At 41.3% G+C, this 17,823-nt stretch overlaps 1 protein-coding gene across 1 annotated transcript in view; it reads right to left on the bottom strand.

Moving 5' to 3' along the window:
• The window catches only part of ARID5B (AT-rich interaction domain 5B), a 175,128-nt gene that overhangs the window by 68,714 nt on the left and 88,591 nt on the right, over positions 1–17,823 (bottom strand). The window lies entirely within an intron of this gene.

Below are 17,823 nucleotides of genomic sequence, written 5' to 3'. Positions count from 1 at the left end.
TCTTTTCAAAGCTGTTTGTTTTACTGGAAAGCTCATTTTGCCCATTGTGTTGGAGGTGATTATTCTAAAGAATATCCAATGTCAGAATCCCATCAATCCACCAAGCATTAAGGAGTTAAGTTTCCCTACTATTGATCAAACAGGCTCTTTGATCACTATTTTATGGCTCTTTAAACACAGATGGGGGTGGGAAGGGGAAAATATTATCATGCAAATTATTTTGGTTGACAGTAATTAAGAAATTATATGTTAAGAAAATCAGTAATTGTTCACATGAGTCACTAATGTGTTTTCATTCTTTGTAAAACTTTCTGGCACGCCCTTCCTTTCTTGCTTTAAATAAGCAAGGACTGGAAAATATGCACAGTATTTGGAACCCAGGGGAGTGACATATTAATTCAAAGTTTGCTTGGAAGTGGAGCTTTGTGGAAATGCAGACGAGTTCCCATCCTTTTTGTTTCTACCACCCTGCACCCAAGACTTCATCTCCAGGATGTTGGGGGTAGCCCCTGTGAATGAGGGAAGGAGGGTCATCTATGGGCTGGGACTCTACTCTCCTCCCTTCTTTGGAAGGCCATAACTGGAAGACCCAGGGCTTAGGAAATCTATGAGAATAACCACCGCATGGGGGAATCACAACCAGCTCAGCCATGGGCACTGAACTAGTCCTTGCTAATTCTGCTGCTCTCCAGAAGCAAATCTTCACTCTGAATTAAACCTTTGCCAAAGTTTGTTTTGGAAAGGCCCTAAATCCACAGGAAAGGGCCTAACAGGGTATGATGGAAGGCCGAGACGGGCTCCCTCCTGAACGGTTGGGACACCTTCAAATGAACTCAGGTTAGCTTACAAATCACCGATCCCTAAAAGAGCACAAACTAAAATTACATTTGTTTTTATTGAAAGACAGCCTCAAGTGCTGACATGTAGTGTATGACATGTGATACATAATAATACTCTTAAACCAGTTCTGACATAATATCTCCGGCGGCCTAATAACCACAAATGATTGCTTTACTTAAGAACTAGCCAGAAGCAAAATAGATCCATGTAAAAGTAGCTTGAGCCATAAATACCTCAACAATATTTTATGTCACTTTGTAAAAGTTAAAGGAGTCCTATAATAATTAACAACAAAAACGCCATGTTCTTTACTATTGTGTGTTGGTTGTGAAAGGTTATTTCATAGTCCCGAGGCTGCCAGAGCCGTAAATTATGCAGACACCAAGAAACATTAAGGAGAAATAATAGCAATTTAAACGAAGGCTGACGTAATTCATGATAAACAGTCATTGGAAAATATTACAATGTTGTCTTTTTTGAGTGGGTTTAATCAGAAGAATGTGACCATATTCTAACATAAACCACTTCTCTTTTCCATTGTGCTAGCACTTGGAATGTTGGCACTCACCCTGGCTGCAAGGTTCTTATTCACAATAATTGCTGAATCCAGAGCTCTAACACCTCCAGGGAACCTAACAATGTAAATTTGGTATTCTGATTGATGGAAGGAGCTTCCAAGACAAAGCTCACAAGCTCCGGGGCTGCATGGTGGTCCAAAAGAGGGACTGAAATTGGAGATGCATGTAGCCAGGACAACTTAAAGAATATATACCAAAAAGATGCCTACGTAATGCAAACACTGAAGAATTGCTTTATTGTCACGTCTAATAGAACCTTGAGATGTGGTATAAATCCGGCAGCTGTTATGATAAAAGCAAACCTTTGTCATAAGTTGTTCTGGGTGAACTGTAAATACAACAACACATTAAGAAGCAAATATGATGAGAAAGACCGAACCTGCCAACTTTCATTAACGCAAAGTATCACCAGGTCAGTATCAGAGACATGATCACAGGGTATGGCGGCCAAGCAGAGGTTTATATCTGAACACACACAAACAATTACTAAATTTAATACGGGGACAGAGGGAGGGGAATTCTGTGCAATAAAAGACCGACTGGGAGCAGGGGTTTTTGGTTTGTTTTTGTTGAAAAACAAAACAAAACAAAACAAAACAACAAAACAAAAGGCACCAAGCTCAGAAACATGCCAACATGGAAACTGGGCAATATTTACCTCTCTGGAATTCACCCAGTCTTTGGGAGCGTAAAGGGAATAATATTGCTATTATAACTGCAAAGCCTTCCAATGTACAGTTCATTTAAAAGTCTTTAAGCCAACTATTGATTATTTGTGTCAACGAAGGAAGGCAAGGATAAGAGAAAACCCTGAAAATCCAATAGCTTATTTTTCCCACTAGTTTCTATTTCATTCATGATCCATTCTTTCCAAAGGCCATTAAGAGCAGCAGAAGTGATTTCATTTTTTCTTCCTCTCCTTTTCTCTGCCAACCTTCGGGTGGAGGTGCTAATGAGTTGGAATGAACTCAAATGAAGGCAGAGGAGGTCTGCCCAGGAAGTCAGGGACTTGGACAATCTACAGAGTGGGGACCCTGCCCCTGATAATCAAAAATTAATTGCCACCTTCCAAAGATCATTTATAATATCCATTATATAGCAAAACAGACTATTTTTGACTCTGGATAGCTTTTTCCAACTGAATCTTTTTAAATAGTCCCAGAGGTCAAATATCTGGCCACTCCTTTAAAAATATTCTTTCAAAATATGATAAATGGCTTTCTTTGGCATTTATACTAATAAAAACGTATTTTATCTCCTTTTACCACACAAACCTTACTTTCTCTAAATAGCCCATTGCGAACATTATCAGTGAATTTTGCTCAGTGTACAAATATTTTATGTATTACAATGAGTAGCAGAACGCAAAACTTGCAAATATTTATTTTTAGACATATGGGAAAAAAAGCAATTAGAGCTAAAAATGTGAAGAATGAAGAACTCACTTAGAAGCAATTACATTGGACATGCAAACTGTTCTGCCATCAAACTTTTATTTAGATGCCATAGAGCATATTAAGAAATATCACTTGCACACACACACACACACACACACACGAAAATATTACTTCACAACTGAAAATATCCAATCACTATAAACAACATCTGGGGGTCATTAATAATTTACTCTGTGGCTGAATTAGCCAAATAATAAGTGGTCTGACTCAGAATTCCTAAATTTCTATTTTTGAAGGAAAAACAAAACATAATACCATGACTTATATTCGCAAATAGCGATGCTCTCTGGGCAGTTTCTGTGTGTCTACAAATGCGTGTCCACATGGCGATAGATTTGTGAACCCACGCAAGGCACACATCGTTTATGCCATTAATCGCTACCTCGCCTAAAGTGGTGTCCTGTTTTTGTTTTGAGGAAGTTTAAAATCGTAATATTGAGTTCACTCTTAGCTCAGAGCCTTCTGTGTAATTAGCATATTTTTCAGACTGGTAAGAATCTGACCATAAGCAGCATCTGAGAAGCTTCCCATTCCAAACTACTACAAAGCCTTTCGTATGCAGCCTCATAACACATTTTAAGAGCAAGCATACTGTTCAAATATTCCAGCCCCAAGATAAAAGAACTAACAATTTTACTGCCACACAAGCCACTGTGCTGAGACACCCTAAATATTTATACTAACGGGAGTTGAAAATAGTATCAGAGAACAAAGCCAAAATATTTCTTCTACTCATTAATAGCAACAGTCTTTGGCAAGACAGATGCCAGAAAGCCAGCACTTTTCTGATTCACTGGGTCCCATCACATGGTCTGTTATTATAGGTTTCATGGGGAGTCAACAGCCTGGTTGATTTATGGGCAAGGGAAAATAGTCTTCATGACAATCCATATTTACATTTTTTAAAAACGTCTCTAAAATATCTCTCTGGAAAGTACCAAATTTCCATTGTAAGGTACATAATTCTTATCACATTTTGAGGTCCCCAGGATCAGTGGTCTCCTAGTTGGCGGCATCTGAAAATCATAATTTTTTTTTTTATTTCTTAGTGATGCACATGAAAATGACGTGTACTATGAATGATGTGGTCTTGGATCTGATGACACATAGCACCTCCACGTTTGGTCTGTATCAGGGTCAGGAAACTTTTCTGTACGGGGTCAGAGTGGAAATATTTCCAGCCTTGCAGGGCATACTCGACTTTGCTGTTGAGGCCCAAGAACAGTCGTGGATCGGACAGGAGTGTATGAGTGTAGACTGGCAGTGCTCCAATAAAACTCTTTAAGACGGCGATGGGCCAGATGTGACCCACGGGTCAGGGTTTGCCCTATTTAGCCCAGTGTAAGAAGGGACCCCGTGGGCGCTGAGGGAACCCTGGACTTGCTGCCCACAATGGGCACAAGCCAAACCTACTCCCTGGGCTTCCCATGTCACACCTCACCTACAGCACATGCTTAGTCTGTGTCAGGGAAGGCCGAAGGGACCGACCGTGCTTAAACTCACAGGAATCATCCCAAGGCGACTGTCCAGGGGCAGGGAAACACACACTGTGCAGGTGAATGTAAAGAATGTACTCAGCTACTTCCACGGGGACTTTTTTTTCTTTTTTGAGCACAGGTTGGACTCTTGCAATTGTTATTTACGTGAATCAGTGGGGCTAGTTTACTAAAAAGAGCGACACTGAACACCCCAGAAGAGCACTGGCTGTAAAGTACAGAGCTGGGTTTGAATCCCAGCTCCACCACCTGACTATTGTTGGATGACTTCCTCTTAAATGGCTCTGGCTCTGAAGCTCAATTTTTTTTTCATCTGCAAAACAGGGACACTACCTACCTCCAAGTATTGTGAGAATTTAAGGAGTTGATGTATGTACTAAGTGCTTGGTACATGTGGAAGTTGGTTTCCCTAAACTTTCCATTGAAGTGATTAATCATATAAAATACAAGGATTCATTAAATAGATAGCATTTAGGGACACAGACTATGGTTAGGCACCTAACATGGAGCCTGACACATAGTATGCTCTCAATGAAAGGTACAAGTTGGTTATTTTATTTTTTAATTAAGCAGAATTCTCAGGAAATGAGTTGTCCTACTTAACCATATATAAAGTTGACAGAGAATTGTTACAAATCATTATTTTTGTAGATAGAGTGCAAGTATGTGAGAACAGAAAGGGAACTGAAAGATCACCTGGTGTAAAAGTTCATAATCTAAGACTGACTGTACAGAGTGGACAAGTCTTGAAAAATATATGCAGATTTCCTGTATTTGTTTGATATGTTCATTTTTGCTAACATTGTTCAAAGCCATGATGATAATGATGACAATGATGCACATTTTCATAAGAAGAAAATTCAGTAGCTTTCTTCACATTCTCAAATCAGGCCAAGATTCAAAAAAGCTCAAAAATCTAGTCCAATCTTCCATTTTATGTGTAACACTGGAAACTTGGAGTTAACTGAGCTGCTGAAGCTCCCTATTTGGTAAGAGGGTCAGATTCTGAACCCAGTTCTCCTGACTCCCAGTCAAGTGTCCTTTCTGGTACATTGTGTTTTTTCTTAATTTCTGGGTAATTAATAGCACTAGAGTGTATGCTTCCAAAATCATAGCTCTGCACATTTTTTTTCCTTAAGTAGGCTCCACACTCAGCATGGACCCTAATGTGGGGCTCAAACTCACCACCCTGAGATGGAGACCTGAGTGGGGATTAAGAACCACATACTAACTGACTGAGCCACAGGGCTCTGTACTTTTACTTAAGGCGAGGCCTTTTACCTGAGCCTGTGACTGCCCAGGGAACATACCCTACCTTCTGTTGCTACTTGTCACCACACTCTAGCACATCAGCACAATCATGGTTCAGCTGTCCCAGCATCACACCTGGGTGGAAGCAAGTAAGCAAGGAGGAGCTGGCTGGCGGTAGTCATTACACTGCCAACTTCCATTCCCCATCACCCCTACCACCAGCTACAACTCTAGGTGTCCCTATAGCATCAAATCTCAATTTTCAGTGTGCATCAAGTAAGATTAATATACCAGTGACAGGATGTTGGCCATTCAAATTCAGGAGGTCAGAGGCTAAAAATCAAAGTTTAGTGAATTTTTCAGGAGACTGGAAATTTTTGCCTGAGCTCACGTTCTTGCCTAAGCCCCCCCAAGTATTCACTGAAGAGATTGTTTCCTGTTGTGCTTTAGAGCCACACAGAAACTCTGGATTTTCATTCTGAACACTGGGTTCTCAGCGTCCTCAGCGGTAGCTGAAGAAGATCCAGTAGAAAGGGCCAATTGAGTAAGCGCAGAGCTGGCTCTGCTTTGCCCACAGCTCTGCTATTGCTTAGAAGGAAAATAATTTTGGCAATAAGAGATTCTTGGAATTTATCCCAAAGAAACCATCAAAATGCTGATGGTTTTATATATAAAGATGTTCATTACAGTGTTAATTATACATTATACATTATACATTAAAGCAACAACACTAAAAACCCTAGAAGAAACGAAAACAAACTTCTAATAGAAAAGGATTATGTAAACTCTGATAAAGTAATTTGGTGCAGTATTATGTAACCGTTAACATGGTGCTTGTAAAACTGTCCATAATAATATAGGGGAGTGTTTATTTTTTAATGACTAAAATTTTAAGATGTAACAATTGCATATATAAAATGTTCTCCAGTAAATAAAAACACTTTGGAAAAAGTCTGGAAGGAATTGATAAACTCTGATGAGATTACTGACTATAGTTAGGGAGGCAATATCAAAGAGTGGATAAGCATACCAGCTTTGAAGCTAGACAGACCTGATCTGGAATCCAGCCTGACCACTTACGGGCCGTGTGACTTTGGGCTGATGTGACCTTTCTTAGCTTCTGCTTCCTTCCCTGTGAAGTGATGGTTAATACGAGATTCCTTCCAGGGGCACTTTAAGAAGTGAGATCATGTGCGTAAAGGACTTAGCATAAGGCCCAACATATGGTACATGCTCACAGAAGAGTGGCAACTATTATTATTATTATTATTATTATTATTATTATTATCCTTTATATAATGGCAATAATTTCATAATGAGAAAAATATTTTGAAAAACATATGAGTTGTTTTTTATTTTTTCCCTTCTTGACACACTGTACAAAGGGGAAGAGAAATAGGTGGCATCTGGTTGACTGAAGATCCTGGTTGATGAGGGTTTGTTGCACAGACCTCGCAGCTGTGAGGCCATGTCCTTCAGGACTGGGCCCCATTCGGGGGAACGGCCTCAAGAGCGCAAACTGAGAAGGGGGTGTCCAAGCCCATTGTGGTCTTACCACCACTGCATTCATGTTTAGCTACTGACTTTCTCAAATCAGTTCTTCAACTGCCCAGTAGGGTCATGGACGCCAGTCCCGGAGGTTATACAAGGTAGTTCTGGGGCAAGGCATTGAAGACGGGGTAAAGACCATTTAAAAAGTAGGAGGGACACTCATCCAAGTGAAGGACATTCCTCTTCTGAGTTGTTCATGGTCAGGCTGAGGGTGGGCTGAGCAGCTACTGGAGTTGGGAGCAGAGAAGCCACAGTCTCTCTGCTTTCAGAGGCCACTTCTCATCCCAGCCCTGGCCCATGACAAGGGTACCAATGGTCAGCAAGACCACTTCATGAGGGCTCCCAATTGTCCCCTTTGATCTAGTCCTGACACATTTCGATTGCCTTTCTTTCAACAACTATGGTATAGAACGAATTCTCAATAGAATGGCACCTGTCATCTGGATGCTGATAAAGACAAACCTCAGAAGAACACACTTTTATCAACATCCTTTCACTTTTGGAAGGTGTCTGTGCTGGGGACGGGGCAGTATAGTTTCTGGCACTGTGTGTAGCATCTTTTTTTTTTTTAAGGTTTTATCTGAGAAAGAGATATCGAAAGAGAGCACAAACAGGGGGTGAGGGGAGAGAGAGAAGCAGACCTCCCATGGAGTAGGGAGCCCGACGTGGCTCTCGATCCCAGGACCCCGGGATCATGACCTGAGCTGAAGGCAGACGCTTCACTGACTGAGCCACCCAGGCACCCCTGTGTGTGGTATCTTTGTTAAAATAGCTTATCTATTATTTTAAAGACCTAATGCTCATGTCTGGAGCTGTGACGAAGAAAGCGTGACCTGTTCAACTCTGTGTGTTGTGAACTTGCCTAGTCCAAAGGTGGAGCTCTCCTCCATGGAGCTCTCCTGAGAGACAGAAGGCCTCACCCTCATCTACAAATACCACGGAGCAAGTCAATGCTCCACAAAGTATCCTCCAGGTGTAAGTGCCACCCAGCAAGTAATCTTCCTAATAATGAACATTCAACTGGCTAAGTCCTTTTTTTCTCAACACTTTCCAAACGATTCCAGCCTGAACTGTGATCTCTATTATTTCCAGATCCATATAGTCCACGTTTCCTTGGAACTTGTCAATGTCCTATATGCTAATGACTGACACCGTTCCTTGGTTTTCACACTGAATTCAGAGATCTGTAGGTTACAGACTGTTAAGATCAGTGTGGTGACTTCTGGATACAGGCTACCACTTGCCTCGACTTACGGGTGCTGCTTGACTTCCTCAGAGAACACCTTTGTAGCCTGTGCAGATCCCAGGATCTATTAAACATCCTAACAAACTAATAATCTCAACCGAAGACCTTGACCAGTTTATGAAGAACTTTCCTCTGGTTTGAAGAGGTGAATAAATGTTGAGAAAAATTTCCTTTGAGTTACTTTCCCTTGAGAATTAAATCAACTGGCAATGAGCTAAACCTTAAAGATTGAGGTCAAGAAATACTTGACTCTAAGAAAGGAGATAAAATGATGATTTGAAGCCTTCTGTAATTTAGCAGGGTTTTTATATTATTTCCACAAACATATGTGGAAGATGCAGAGGTGAGTCAGGCATGATTCTTACCCCCTGTAGAAGCTTAGAGTCTAGGGAAGGGAAATGCAATAGAATCCATTAACTTTAATACCAAGCGGGGGAAAAAAAAAAGCAACTTTGGAAAAGTACTGAGGAGCACAGAAGGAGGACACAGAGTGAACAGTGTTCTAGATGATTCCTCAGAAGCTACAATTTCAACCTAGAAGCCTCCCCTTAAACACCCAGGAAAACAATGAGGCACTCCACTCCTTTACCCTCCACTGCAAAGTTGATGCATCCCTCCCTTTCCTTCTTATAGGCCCAAGGGGAAATTTCCAACTTAATAAGAGACAAGTTGATTTTTCCTCCAAGAGGCTTCCCCTGGGTTCTAACCACAACGGGGCCTCTGGGAGAAGGACTCAGGGGCACCTGGCTCCCTCAGGGGTAGGTGGCATCTTCTAGGAAGAAAAAAGTTTTGCTTGCAGAAGCTGTTTTGTTTTGTTTTGTTGTGTTGTGTGTATGCGTGTGTGCATGTGCGTGTGTTTTAAATGTCTATGTTGACAGCTAAAAATGGCAGAGGAAACAACCTTTCTTTGAGCTTCAAAGTCTGGAGTATTTTCCACCTCCTCACCTGAAATAACTTCCTTCTTTTTGTTGAATCCCTCAAGGTCCGGTTGAAGATCCACTTCCTCTCAGAGGCCTCTTTTACATCCTTTAACTCCAGGGGTGCCTACAGTTTGACCTCCTCTAGTTAGCCCTTAGTGGACTTCCTCGCGGTGTCCACCATGTGGCAAAGCTTTCCCACTTACAAACCTTGGCAGATATTATCTCCTCTGAACATCAAAATAAGTCCTGAATCTTAGCCCCATGCCCCTCTCACTTTGGGGTGGAAAAGTATGTTTCCCGGGGTCAGGGGACCAGGGTGGGGGTTGCTAACTTTGACAACATGCAAGATCTGTGATCCTGCAGAAACTATGTTATCAGGCCGCTCATGATAAGATGCAGAATTCTTTTTTATTTTAAATATTTTATTTATTTGTTCATAAGACCCACAGAGACAGGCAGACAGGTAGGCAGAGGGAGAAGCAGGTTCCCGATGGGGAGCCCGATGCGGGACTCCATCCCAGGACCCCGGGATCATACCCTGGGCCAGAGGCAGATGCTCAACCACTGAGCCACCCAAGCATCCCAAGACGCAGAATTCTTAAGAAAATCACAATAAGATTTGTAGTGGCCCATTACTCTACGTCTTATCTTGGCCAAGTTGATTTTTAAGCATCTTGACGGCAGAGACCAACATCCCAACAATGCCTGGAGTTCTGCCGTAAACAGAGCCGGTGCTCAATGAATGAATGTAAGCACCCAGAAGCATTAGAGGGTACCAGTCTTTTTCTGCCCAAATCCCATCTGTTCTTCAGTCCTCCATGATGGCAACTGGAGAGCCAAAAAGGCCGTTCAGAAAAGAGATTCTAAGGGAGAGAATTTCTAGGCAATTTCCAAAGGGAGCATAAAGCCCAGATGATGGAATCGAGGCCCTCGCCAGCCAGCAATGAGAAGATTTCCTGAGCAGGCAGCAGAGCCCGCGCCTGTGCCAAAAGCCTGGCTGCTCTGCCTCCTTCGAAAACCCATTACCAAATCATGGCAAGCGAAATTTAATTTTAAAAAGGGAAATGATTTATGTGCTACAGGAATAAAGAAGTGACAGAAGCAGGAAAGCTTGCATACATTTCATTTTTTGAAATTAGACCTATAATTTTTTCATTAAGGGAGGATGCCAAGTTGGGAAAGTCAACGCGTTCTAAGCAGAAAATTAGAGAGAGGTGTACAATCAAAGTCCTGTCAGCGTCGCAACCCCATGCCTCAGAAAGAGCCCATGAGAACACGGGGCAGTTTACGCTCCGCTCCTTTCAACTTGCAGCTCTTACAGGCTCTATATTTTTATCTGCTTCTGCTTCTGTGATGAGATGGGAAGCATCAGTCTGGCTGGTGTGTGGAAGACACCACAGGGCAGCAAAGGCTCAATCAGGGAGGCTGGTGTAATACAGACAAGCCAGGACGGTGCCTGGCTATCAAAGTTTCCTGATCCCATCCAATGGTTTTCAGATTTTGCATCATTATGATCTTTCCCTTCCCCATATCGATCTCTCTAAATCCTACAGAACCCACTGAGCCTTCATTATCTAGAGAGCTGGTGATCAGTTATCTGCTTCTAGGTAGCCAGATCTCAGGAAGCTGGAAAGATCTTTCTGAGCCTGGTCCAAGCTGAAAGGCAATCTAGTGTAACTGGTAAGAGCCTGGATACTGAGCCAGACCGTCTAGGTTCAAACCCTGGTTTTGCCACTTGATAGCCATGGAACTTTGCTGTGCTTAAGTGTCCTTATCTGCAAAATGGCGAAGAGCAATGATATTGACACATGGTATGCATGTATCCATTCACTCTTTTAACTGATATTTATTACACACCTTCTATGTGCCCAGTCTTGTTCTGGTCCCTGGATACACGGTTGTGAACATGCTTTCAAAGAGCTCGCATTATAGCACAGGTGGGGATGGGGGAGACAGACTATAAACATATAAAGAAACAAATAAGAGAGTTAATTTCAGATAGTGATAAGTTACAGGAAGATAATTATATGTTGGGTGATGGGGTGGAGCCAGACTTGCAAAAAAGGGGAAAGTCAGAGAAGACTTCTCTGGGGAGCAGACATTTGAGCTGAGGCTGGAATGATGAAAAGGAGCCAGACCCAAGATATCTGGGGAAACACATTCCATGCAGAAGGACAAACAAACAAGTATTTCTGGAATGAGCCGATGTTGAATGACTTTTAGGAGTAAATGATACCTCATTTCCCCAAGAGTCTATATAGGTATGAAATAATTCTGTAAATGTTTTTTGATGAACTACTATGGACTCGATACATGGTTATGGCTATGTTGGATGGTGGTGCAAGAGGTACAAGGAGACTTAGTTAATGAGAAGTACTTAAGTAGTACGTGCCATGTACCATCTAAGTGCTTGAATCCCCACAGCTCTATGAGGTATGGTCTAGATCCATGACATACGGTCCATGGCTATCCCATACTTTCCCAAGCCTCTCCCCAAAACTCTCATTATAAGGTTACTAGGAGCATAAATTCTTCTGTCTTGTTCACAACTGTGTGCACAGGGACCAGAACAATACTGGGCACACAGGTGTGAACAGATAATAGATATTGGTGAAATGCATAAATGGACAAGAATGTACTGTGTGTCAGGCACTGTGGTGGGCTCTCGCCGCTCCCAGACAGCTTCTCCAGCAGTCCAATGGAACTTTAATCAGTCCCTTGACAGGATACAATGACGGTGATTGGAGGGTATCTTTGATATCAAGAGGATTTTAAAAATCAAGTGAATACATACTTATTCTGAACCTCATTCTCCCATCCCTTTCCCTAACTAGCTCTTTTGCCTGTGATTTTTCAATGACCTGGTTCTTTCCTATAGTGTGTGTGTGTGTGTGTGTGTGTGTGTGTGTGTGAGTGAACTGATAAAAATATCTGTTTCACCCTAGAGAGGAATATGTTGATCTTGCTAATGTAATGGGATATAACTTTCTTGCTTTTCTAAATGAAATGCTAGGTGAAATATTAGCCAATATAGACACAAATCCTTTCTTCTGGAGTGAACAAGAGTTTATTGTACCCATGAGTCCAAATAGTTTTTAATAACCCATTGAGTCCCCTAAGCTACAAAAAGGAGTCCAGAGTTATTTTAAAGTATCCTTCCAAGTTCCAAAAATAGAAAAGAAATTCACGAATCAGACCCATTCCATATATCATGACTCTGAAAATTAGTTTATAGTAACAACATAAAAATTCTGTTCATTAACCCTTAAGAGAGATGGTACCCTAGCTTCCAACACCTCTGCCCAAGGTCGGCTCCCCAGCCCTCTTTGTGTCCCAGTGTCCTGGAAGCCAACACCATATGTGAATCATTACACGTACTATTGAGCACATCCAATATACCACAACCAGCAGGCTTATTTGGGTTCAGGTGACCCCACTGTGTGATGAACTTCAACCTTCCACTGTCCTTCCTTGGGCAGCACATGCAACAAAGAGAAGGTACCAAGCATGGTCTTGGTTAGACCATTCTTTAATGATAAACAGAACCTCTAGAGAATTTCCAGGACGAAGCAGTCCCCCAAGAGTGATCTCTGGAGGGTAAGGACTTCTGCATAAATTGCAGTATAGAAGAAGCCTGACTCCTTTCCCACTCAGATTCAGTTAAAGAGAAACATCTGCCTTGCTATCATCTGGGCGATCGGTGGGCACCGCAGGCAGGCAGGCAGGCAGCGCAAGGCTGAATGTGGACAGGGGCCAGGAACAAGGCCATTTGATCATCAAAATCCACTGTGACCATGAAACCTACTTTGGCAAGGAAAAAAATGTTTACTCACTTACAAATTCCCATGATCCTTAACAAAACAACTGCCTTTCCTTTCATTTCCAGCAAAACATGTGATGTTTAGAGGGGAAGAGGCAGAGTCCAGCTCGTCCTCTGTGCTTCAAAATAATGTTACACATCCTAAATTTTCCTTCATAAAAAGTCAAGGTTTCATCCCCTCTTTTGTTTTCTTCCCTCCCTTGGCTTTTTCTTCTTTTGTCTAAAATGTCATTATTTCACCCAACAGGAAAACAGAAAGGGAAAGTTCAGGGCAGAGTCAGAAAAGCTTCTTTAAAACATATTGTAAAAAGTAGAAAACTTTTCTTTTCCATGAAGGCTCTAGGAAGAGTCCCAGAGCCTTAGAGAAATGGATCCTTTATTATTTACAGAGCGAGATCGGTTTGGATGACTGTAAGCTGTCCAAGACCTAAGATTCTCCTAGAAATAATAGAGAATCTTCACTGATCATGAGGACTGTTTTTTTTTTTTTTTTTTTAATCAAGTGAATACAGACTTAGTCTGAGCCTGGTGACGAGCTATTACCATCCAGTGTGAAAGGTGGGATGAGGGAGACGCCTCACCTCATCTGCCTGGAGGAAGAGCAAATCAGATAGGTGAGCCTGGATTAATACCTAGCGGATCTGTAAGCCTAGCACTTTCCCCCTAAACTGTGCTATCCTCCCTGCGCTTCAGCAAAAGACATGTTTTAATACTGATGTTGCCATCTTCTCCCTAAGGGTCAGGGCTCATGGTTTCCTAACATGGACCAAACGTCAAGACGGCAGCCCATCTCATCTCTGCTCTTTTCAGGAGAATACCACATCCTTCCTTTAACCCCATCCCATTCCTCGGTCAAGGAACACCACCACCCCCCCCCCCCGCCCCCGACACACACACACACACACACACACACACACACACACACTCTGACTCCGAAGAACTTAGAAGCATGACTTATGTCTCTTTGCAGTTCAAAATTCAGACTAAAATAAACTATCTTTTATTATTTTTTAATCAACTATATCTTAATCCAGCAGTTAGTTCAACCCACATTTAAGCAGTAATTTCATCTCATTTATATATATTGGGCCCACCTTACATCTCTCTGACAAAAGCAAGTACCTTAAAGTTATCCATTTATCGACTGTACTGTGCACGCCTCTGTTTGGATTTAGCTGTCAACACTTCGCACACGCGACATCAATCCGTGTGGTGTTAAGGGAAACATTGTGCATTACAAACTGGTGGACATTTAATTGTTCTAACAGGAAAAATAGACCGACTGTTTGCACATGTCTGTTTTCTCTACAGCACAGACAATAATAACAATATAAATGATGGTATGTGTTTTACAAAAGAGGAATCAAATTATAAAAAGGTAAAAGCAAGGTGGGGATAGCCGAAGAATGCCTCACGTTAGGAGGTTCTAACAGGACAGTGGGGGCAGGAATTACATGCAGGGTAAAGATTTTTATAAAAAATTGTCATTCATAATGTCACTTTCCCCTCATTATTATTATAATCTCATTTCCTAATTGCACGTGCAATACAACCAGTCTTCGCAATGCTTTCATGGGGAGTCCGTTGCTTTAGTTTTAAAAATAGTCAATTCTCTTGTGCTGCGAAAAGATCACACTGCCTTTAAGAGCACTGTTACTGACAAGATAGAAGGATTCAGGCAGGATGTCAAGGCTGAAGCTTTTCAATCACCTGCCATTAATATGATTCAATTTATGCTTATGTCATAGGTTTAGACACTGCACAGCACTGTAAGCAGGGAAGGGACTTGAATAAAACACACGGAAGAAAGCAGATGGTACGCTATCAAAACCCTTCAAGCCTAAAATAACCTTTCCCAAGTAAGGAGGATAGTTAATTAAAACCAGGATATATTTACTCTATTCTGAATATCTCAATGTAAATAAAAATCAAAATGACACCACTGTAATGTGGGACTAAATGATGAAATTTCATCGATTCTATTTTTCTTTAATAGTTTCTAATCAAACTTTTCATTAAACAGCTTCATAAAATTCCTCGGAGAATTTATTTATAGGGATTCATTGTAGATTTAAAAGCCTCACTTTTATTGTTCAATTAAACTTGTTATTCCGTGGACAACATTTAAACAATGGAGGGAAGGGGGAGGTGTCTGAGCAGTTGGGAAAGGTGGTCACGCAGAGAAAATGTGGATCGTTCCTGCCCAAGAAAGCCTAGTTCCACCTCCAGAGCCACTGCCTGGACTTGCCCCAGCCTTGGTCCGTGGACTCACACTCACGTCCTCCTGGCAGAGAGGGCACCAGACCGTTCATGAAGGGCAAACAAAACCTAGTGGAGGCCAACAGTTGACCCACGGTGAAGGCAGCCATTCTTGACATGGAGAGTCAGGACATGAATTCTAAGTGATTTAGGTTGTTTCCGAAAACTTTTCTATTAGCCTTTCTCCCTGTTTTTGAAAACCAGACCGAGTCCTGCCTTGTTCATGGAGCTTTCCCTGACGCCTCTCATGATCACCCTCCCAAGCCCCCCACCCCACCAGCCCACTGCTAAATTCCTCCTGTGCTTGCTTTCTGCAACACTCACCAAATACTTAATCATTGACTTTCTTGTAACATTAGTTAACCTTTCAGGTGCGTTAATCCTGTCTTCCCCAATTAGAATTTTAAATCCTCCAAACAAGCAAGAACTGTGTTTTATTTATCTTTTGAACACCTCTCTCACCCCCACTCCATAATCCCATTTAATAGAAGAAAGCAAAAAATATATTGGTTAATAAAATAAACATTATTTAATCATAGGAAAGCAGACACTGTCCTTTTTGAGAAGGGCCTTGCAGGTATTTTATGGCAATTTATGAATTTCATGTGTCAAAGGTGTAGCTGCTAAATGCTATAAACTCTTTGCCATCAGCTCCACCATTCATCCACCTGGTGATATGGCTAATAAAATTTGATTTTTACAGCCTAGGCATACTGTTACCTAAATTACATTTGACCAATTACTGAAGTCACCAAACGTGTGGTACAGAATATATACTGTGTAGAAAATTCGTCTGTGGGCCCCCTGGCACTCGCGGTAATCTGACAGAAGTGTTTTGGTCATCTGGCAGTGTTTAATATTAGGAACATTTGTTTAATGCTAGTCACTAATTAAATTTATGTTCTTCTACCAACTGTTAGTTGGTTAGAGAAACCCAACCCCACATTTTAACAAACGCTTTAACCCATGTTGATTTCAAATACAACCAGTTGGAAGTTTAAAAGGGTGTTCTCTGGAAATTTAGATGTAGGACCAAAAGTGGAAGGCGGGGGTGGGGTGCTGGCAAAGGTGTTCAAATCAGGTCAAAAATAAGCTTTTTTGGTGGGGGGGAAGAGGGGTTCACTTACTAAAATGAAATACTACACTAAACACAAACTATCTGAAGTACAAACTCAATGAAAAGAAAAAATCTAATATTCTAATTATTAAACTGGCCATCTAGCAGTTCTTTAAAGGTACCTTTATTCCAAAAGAAAGTTTCCATTTTTAAGAGGCTGGAGAAGAAAAAACAGCATTAAAATTAGCTTTACCAGAAGAAAAGTTCAGGAAAACATTCAAAAGTCAGACGCTTGTGTTTGTGAGAACATTTAAAACTAATTTAGTAACTCTTAACAACCATTGTGATCACTGTTAAATTGGAACTTCTTTCTATTACCAATTCCAGACGCAATAGCTTTGAAGCCCAATGACTAATAACTCTTAAATTAGCCAAAAAGGTTAAAACATTTTTCACTATGTTATGCTGTGATACTCTTACTTTGACTACTCTTAAATGAGGGAAAGCATTCCTTCAGTTTTATTTTGTGTCAGGAATTTACAGACCTCTTGAGTGGCAAGCAGGACAGAGGGTTTGGGAGTAGGGGATATGGAAAAAAAAAAAAAACAACTCAAAACAGAAGTATTAGAAAGGGAAGATTTGTAAATGCTGATCTGAAAAGAGGGGTATTTTTTTTTTTAATGTACTGGATACTTCACCTACTTGAATAAAATGATTATTTGAATATTAAAAATATGACAATAATTTCTCTTGGAAGAAGGGATAAATAACTTGTATAAACCTTGCTGTTCTCTTATAGACCGGTGGTCATCTGGTAAGACAGAGTTGTGAAAGGCATCCAAAAAAAGTCTGTAAGGAAAAAAAATGCCATGTCCAATGAACCGAGGTCTCCTTCCTCTTTCCTCCCTTCTCTTTTGGAACATCCCTCACCCTCACCCCTACTTACAATATCCCCCTGCAGCAGCAGGTAAAGGGCTGCTGGGGTCACGAAAAATGAGAGTAGAGAGGCCACAGTGGATTTCCCAAACCATGCTGAGGCCTGTAACAGTTAAGCAAAAACTCTGAATCCGAATAATCCACAAACTGAGGATCCTTGGGAAAACCTTAGACGACAGAATCAAGGAATGTTTCAACTCAAAGGGACCCTATCAGTGCTCTCTCTGGGCCATGGGTCTCAGCCTCTTTGCCTCTGTAAGTACAGGAATTTCCAAGGAACATGTATAGCTTGATAAAGCACCCCCAGGGTATTCTGATATCCCTGCCTAGCCAGTTGAGAATCACTGATATGATCCAATCTCTTCAACAAACAGATGAGAAAATGAAGATGTGAGAGATGTGATCCTGGCTT

The sequence above is a fragment of the Vulpes vulpes genome, chromosome 4 (assembly GCF_048418805.1).
Source record: "Vulpes vulpes isolate BD-2025 chromosome 4, VulVul3, whole genome shotgun sequence".
Lineage (NCBI taxonomy): Eukaryota > Metazoa > Chordata > Mammalia > Carnivora > Canidae > Vulpes > Vulpes vulpes.
Note: the sequence above shows the minus strand (reverse complement) of the source record. Positions and strands in the feature narration are given on the sequence as shown.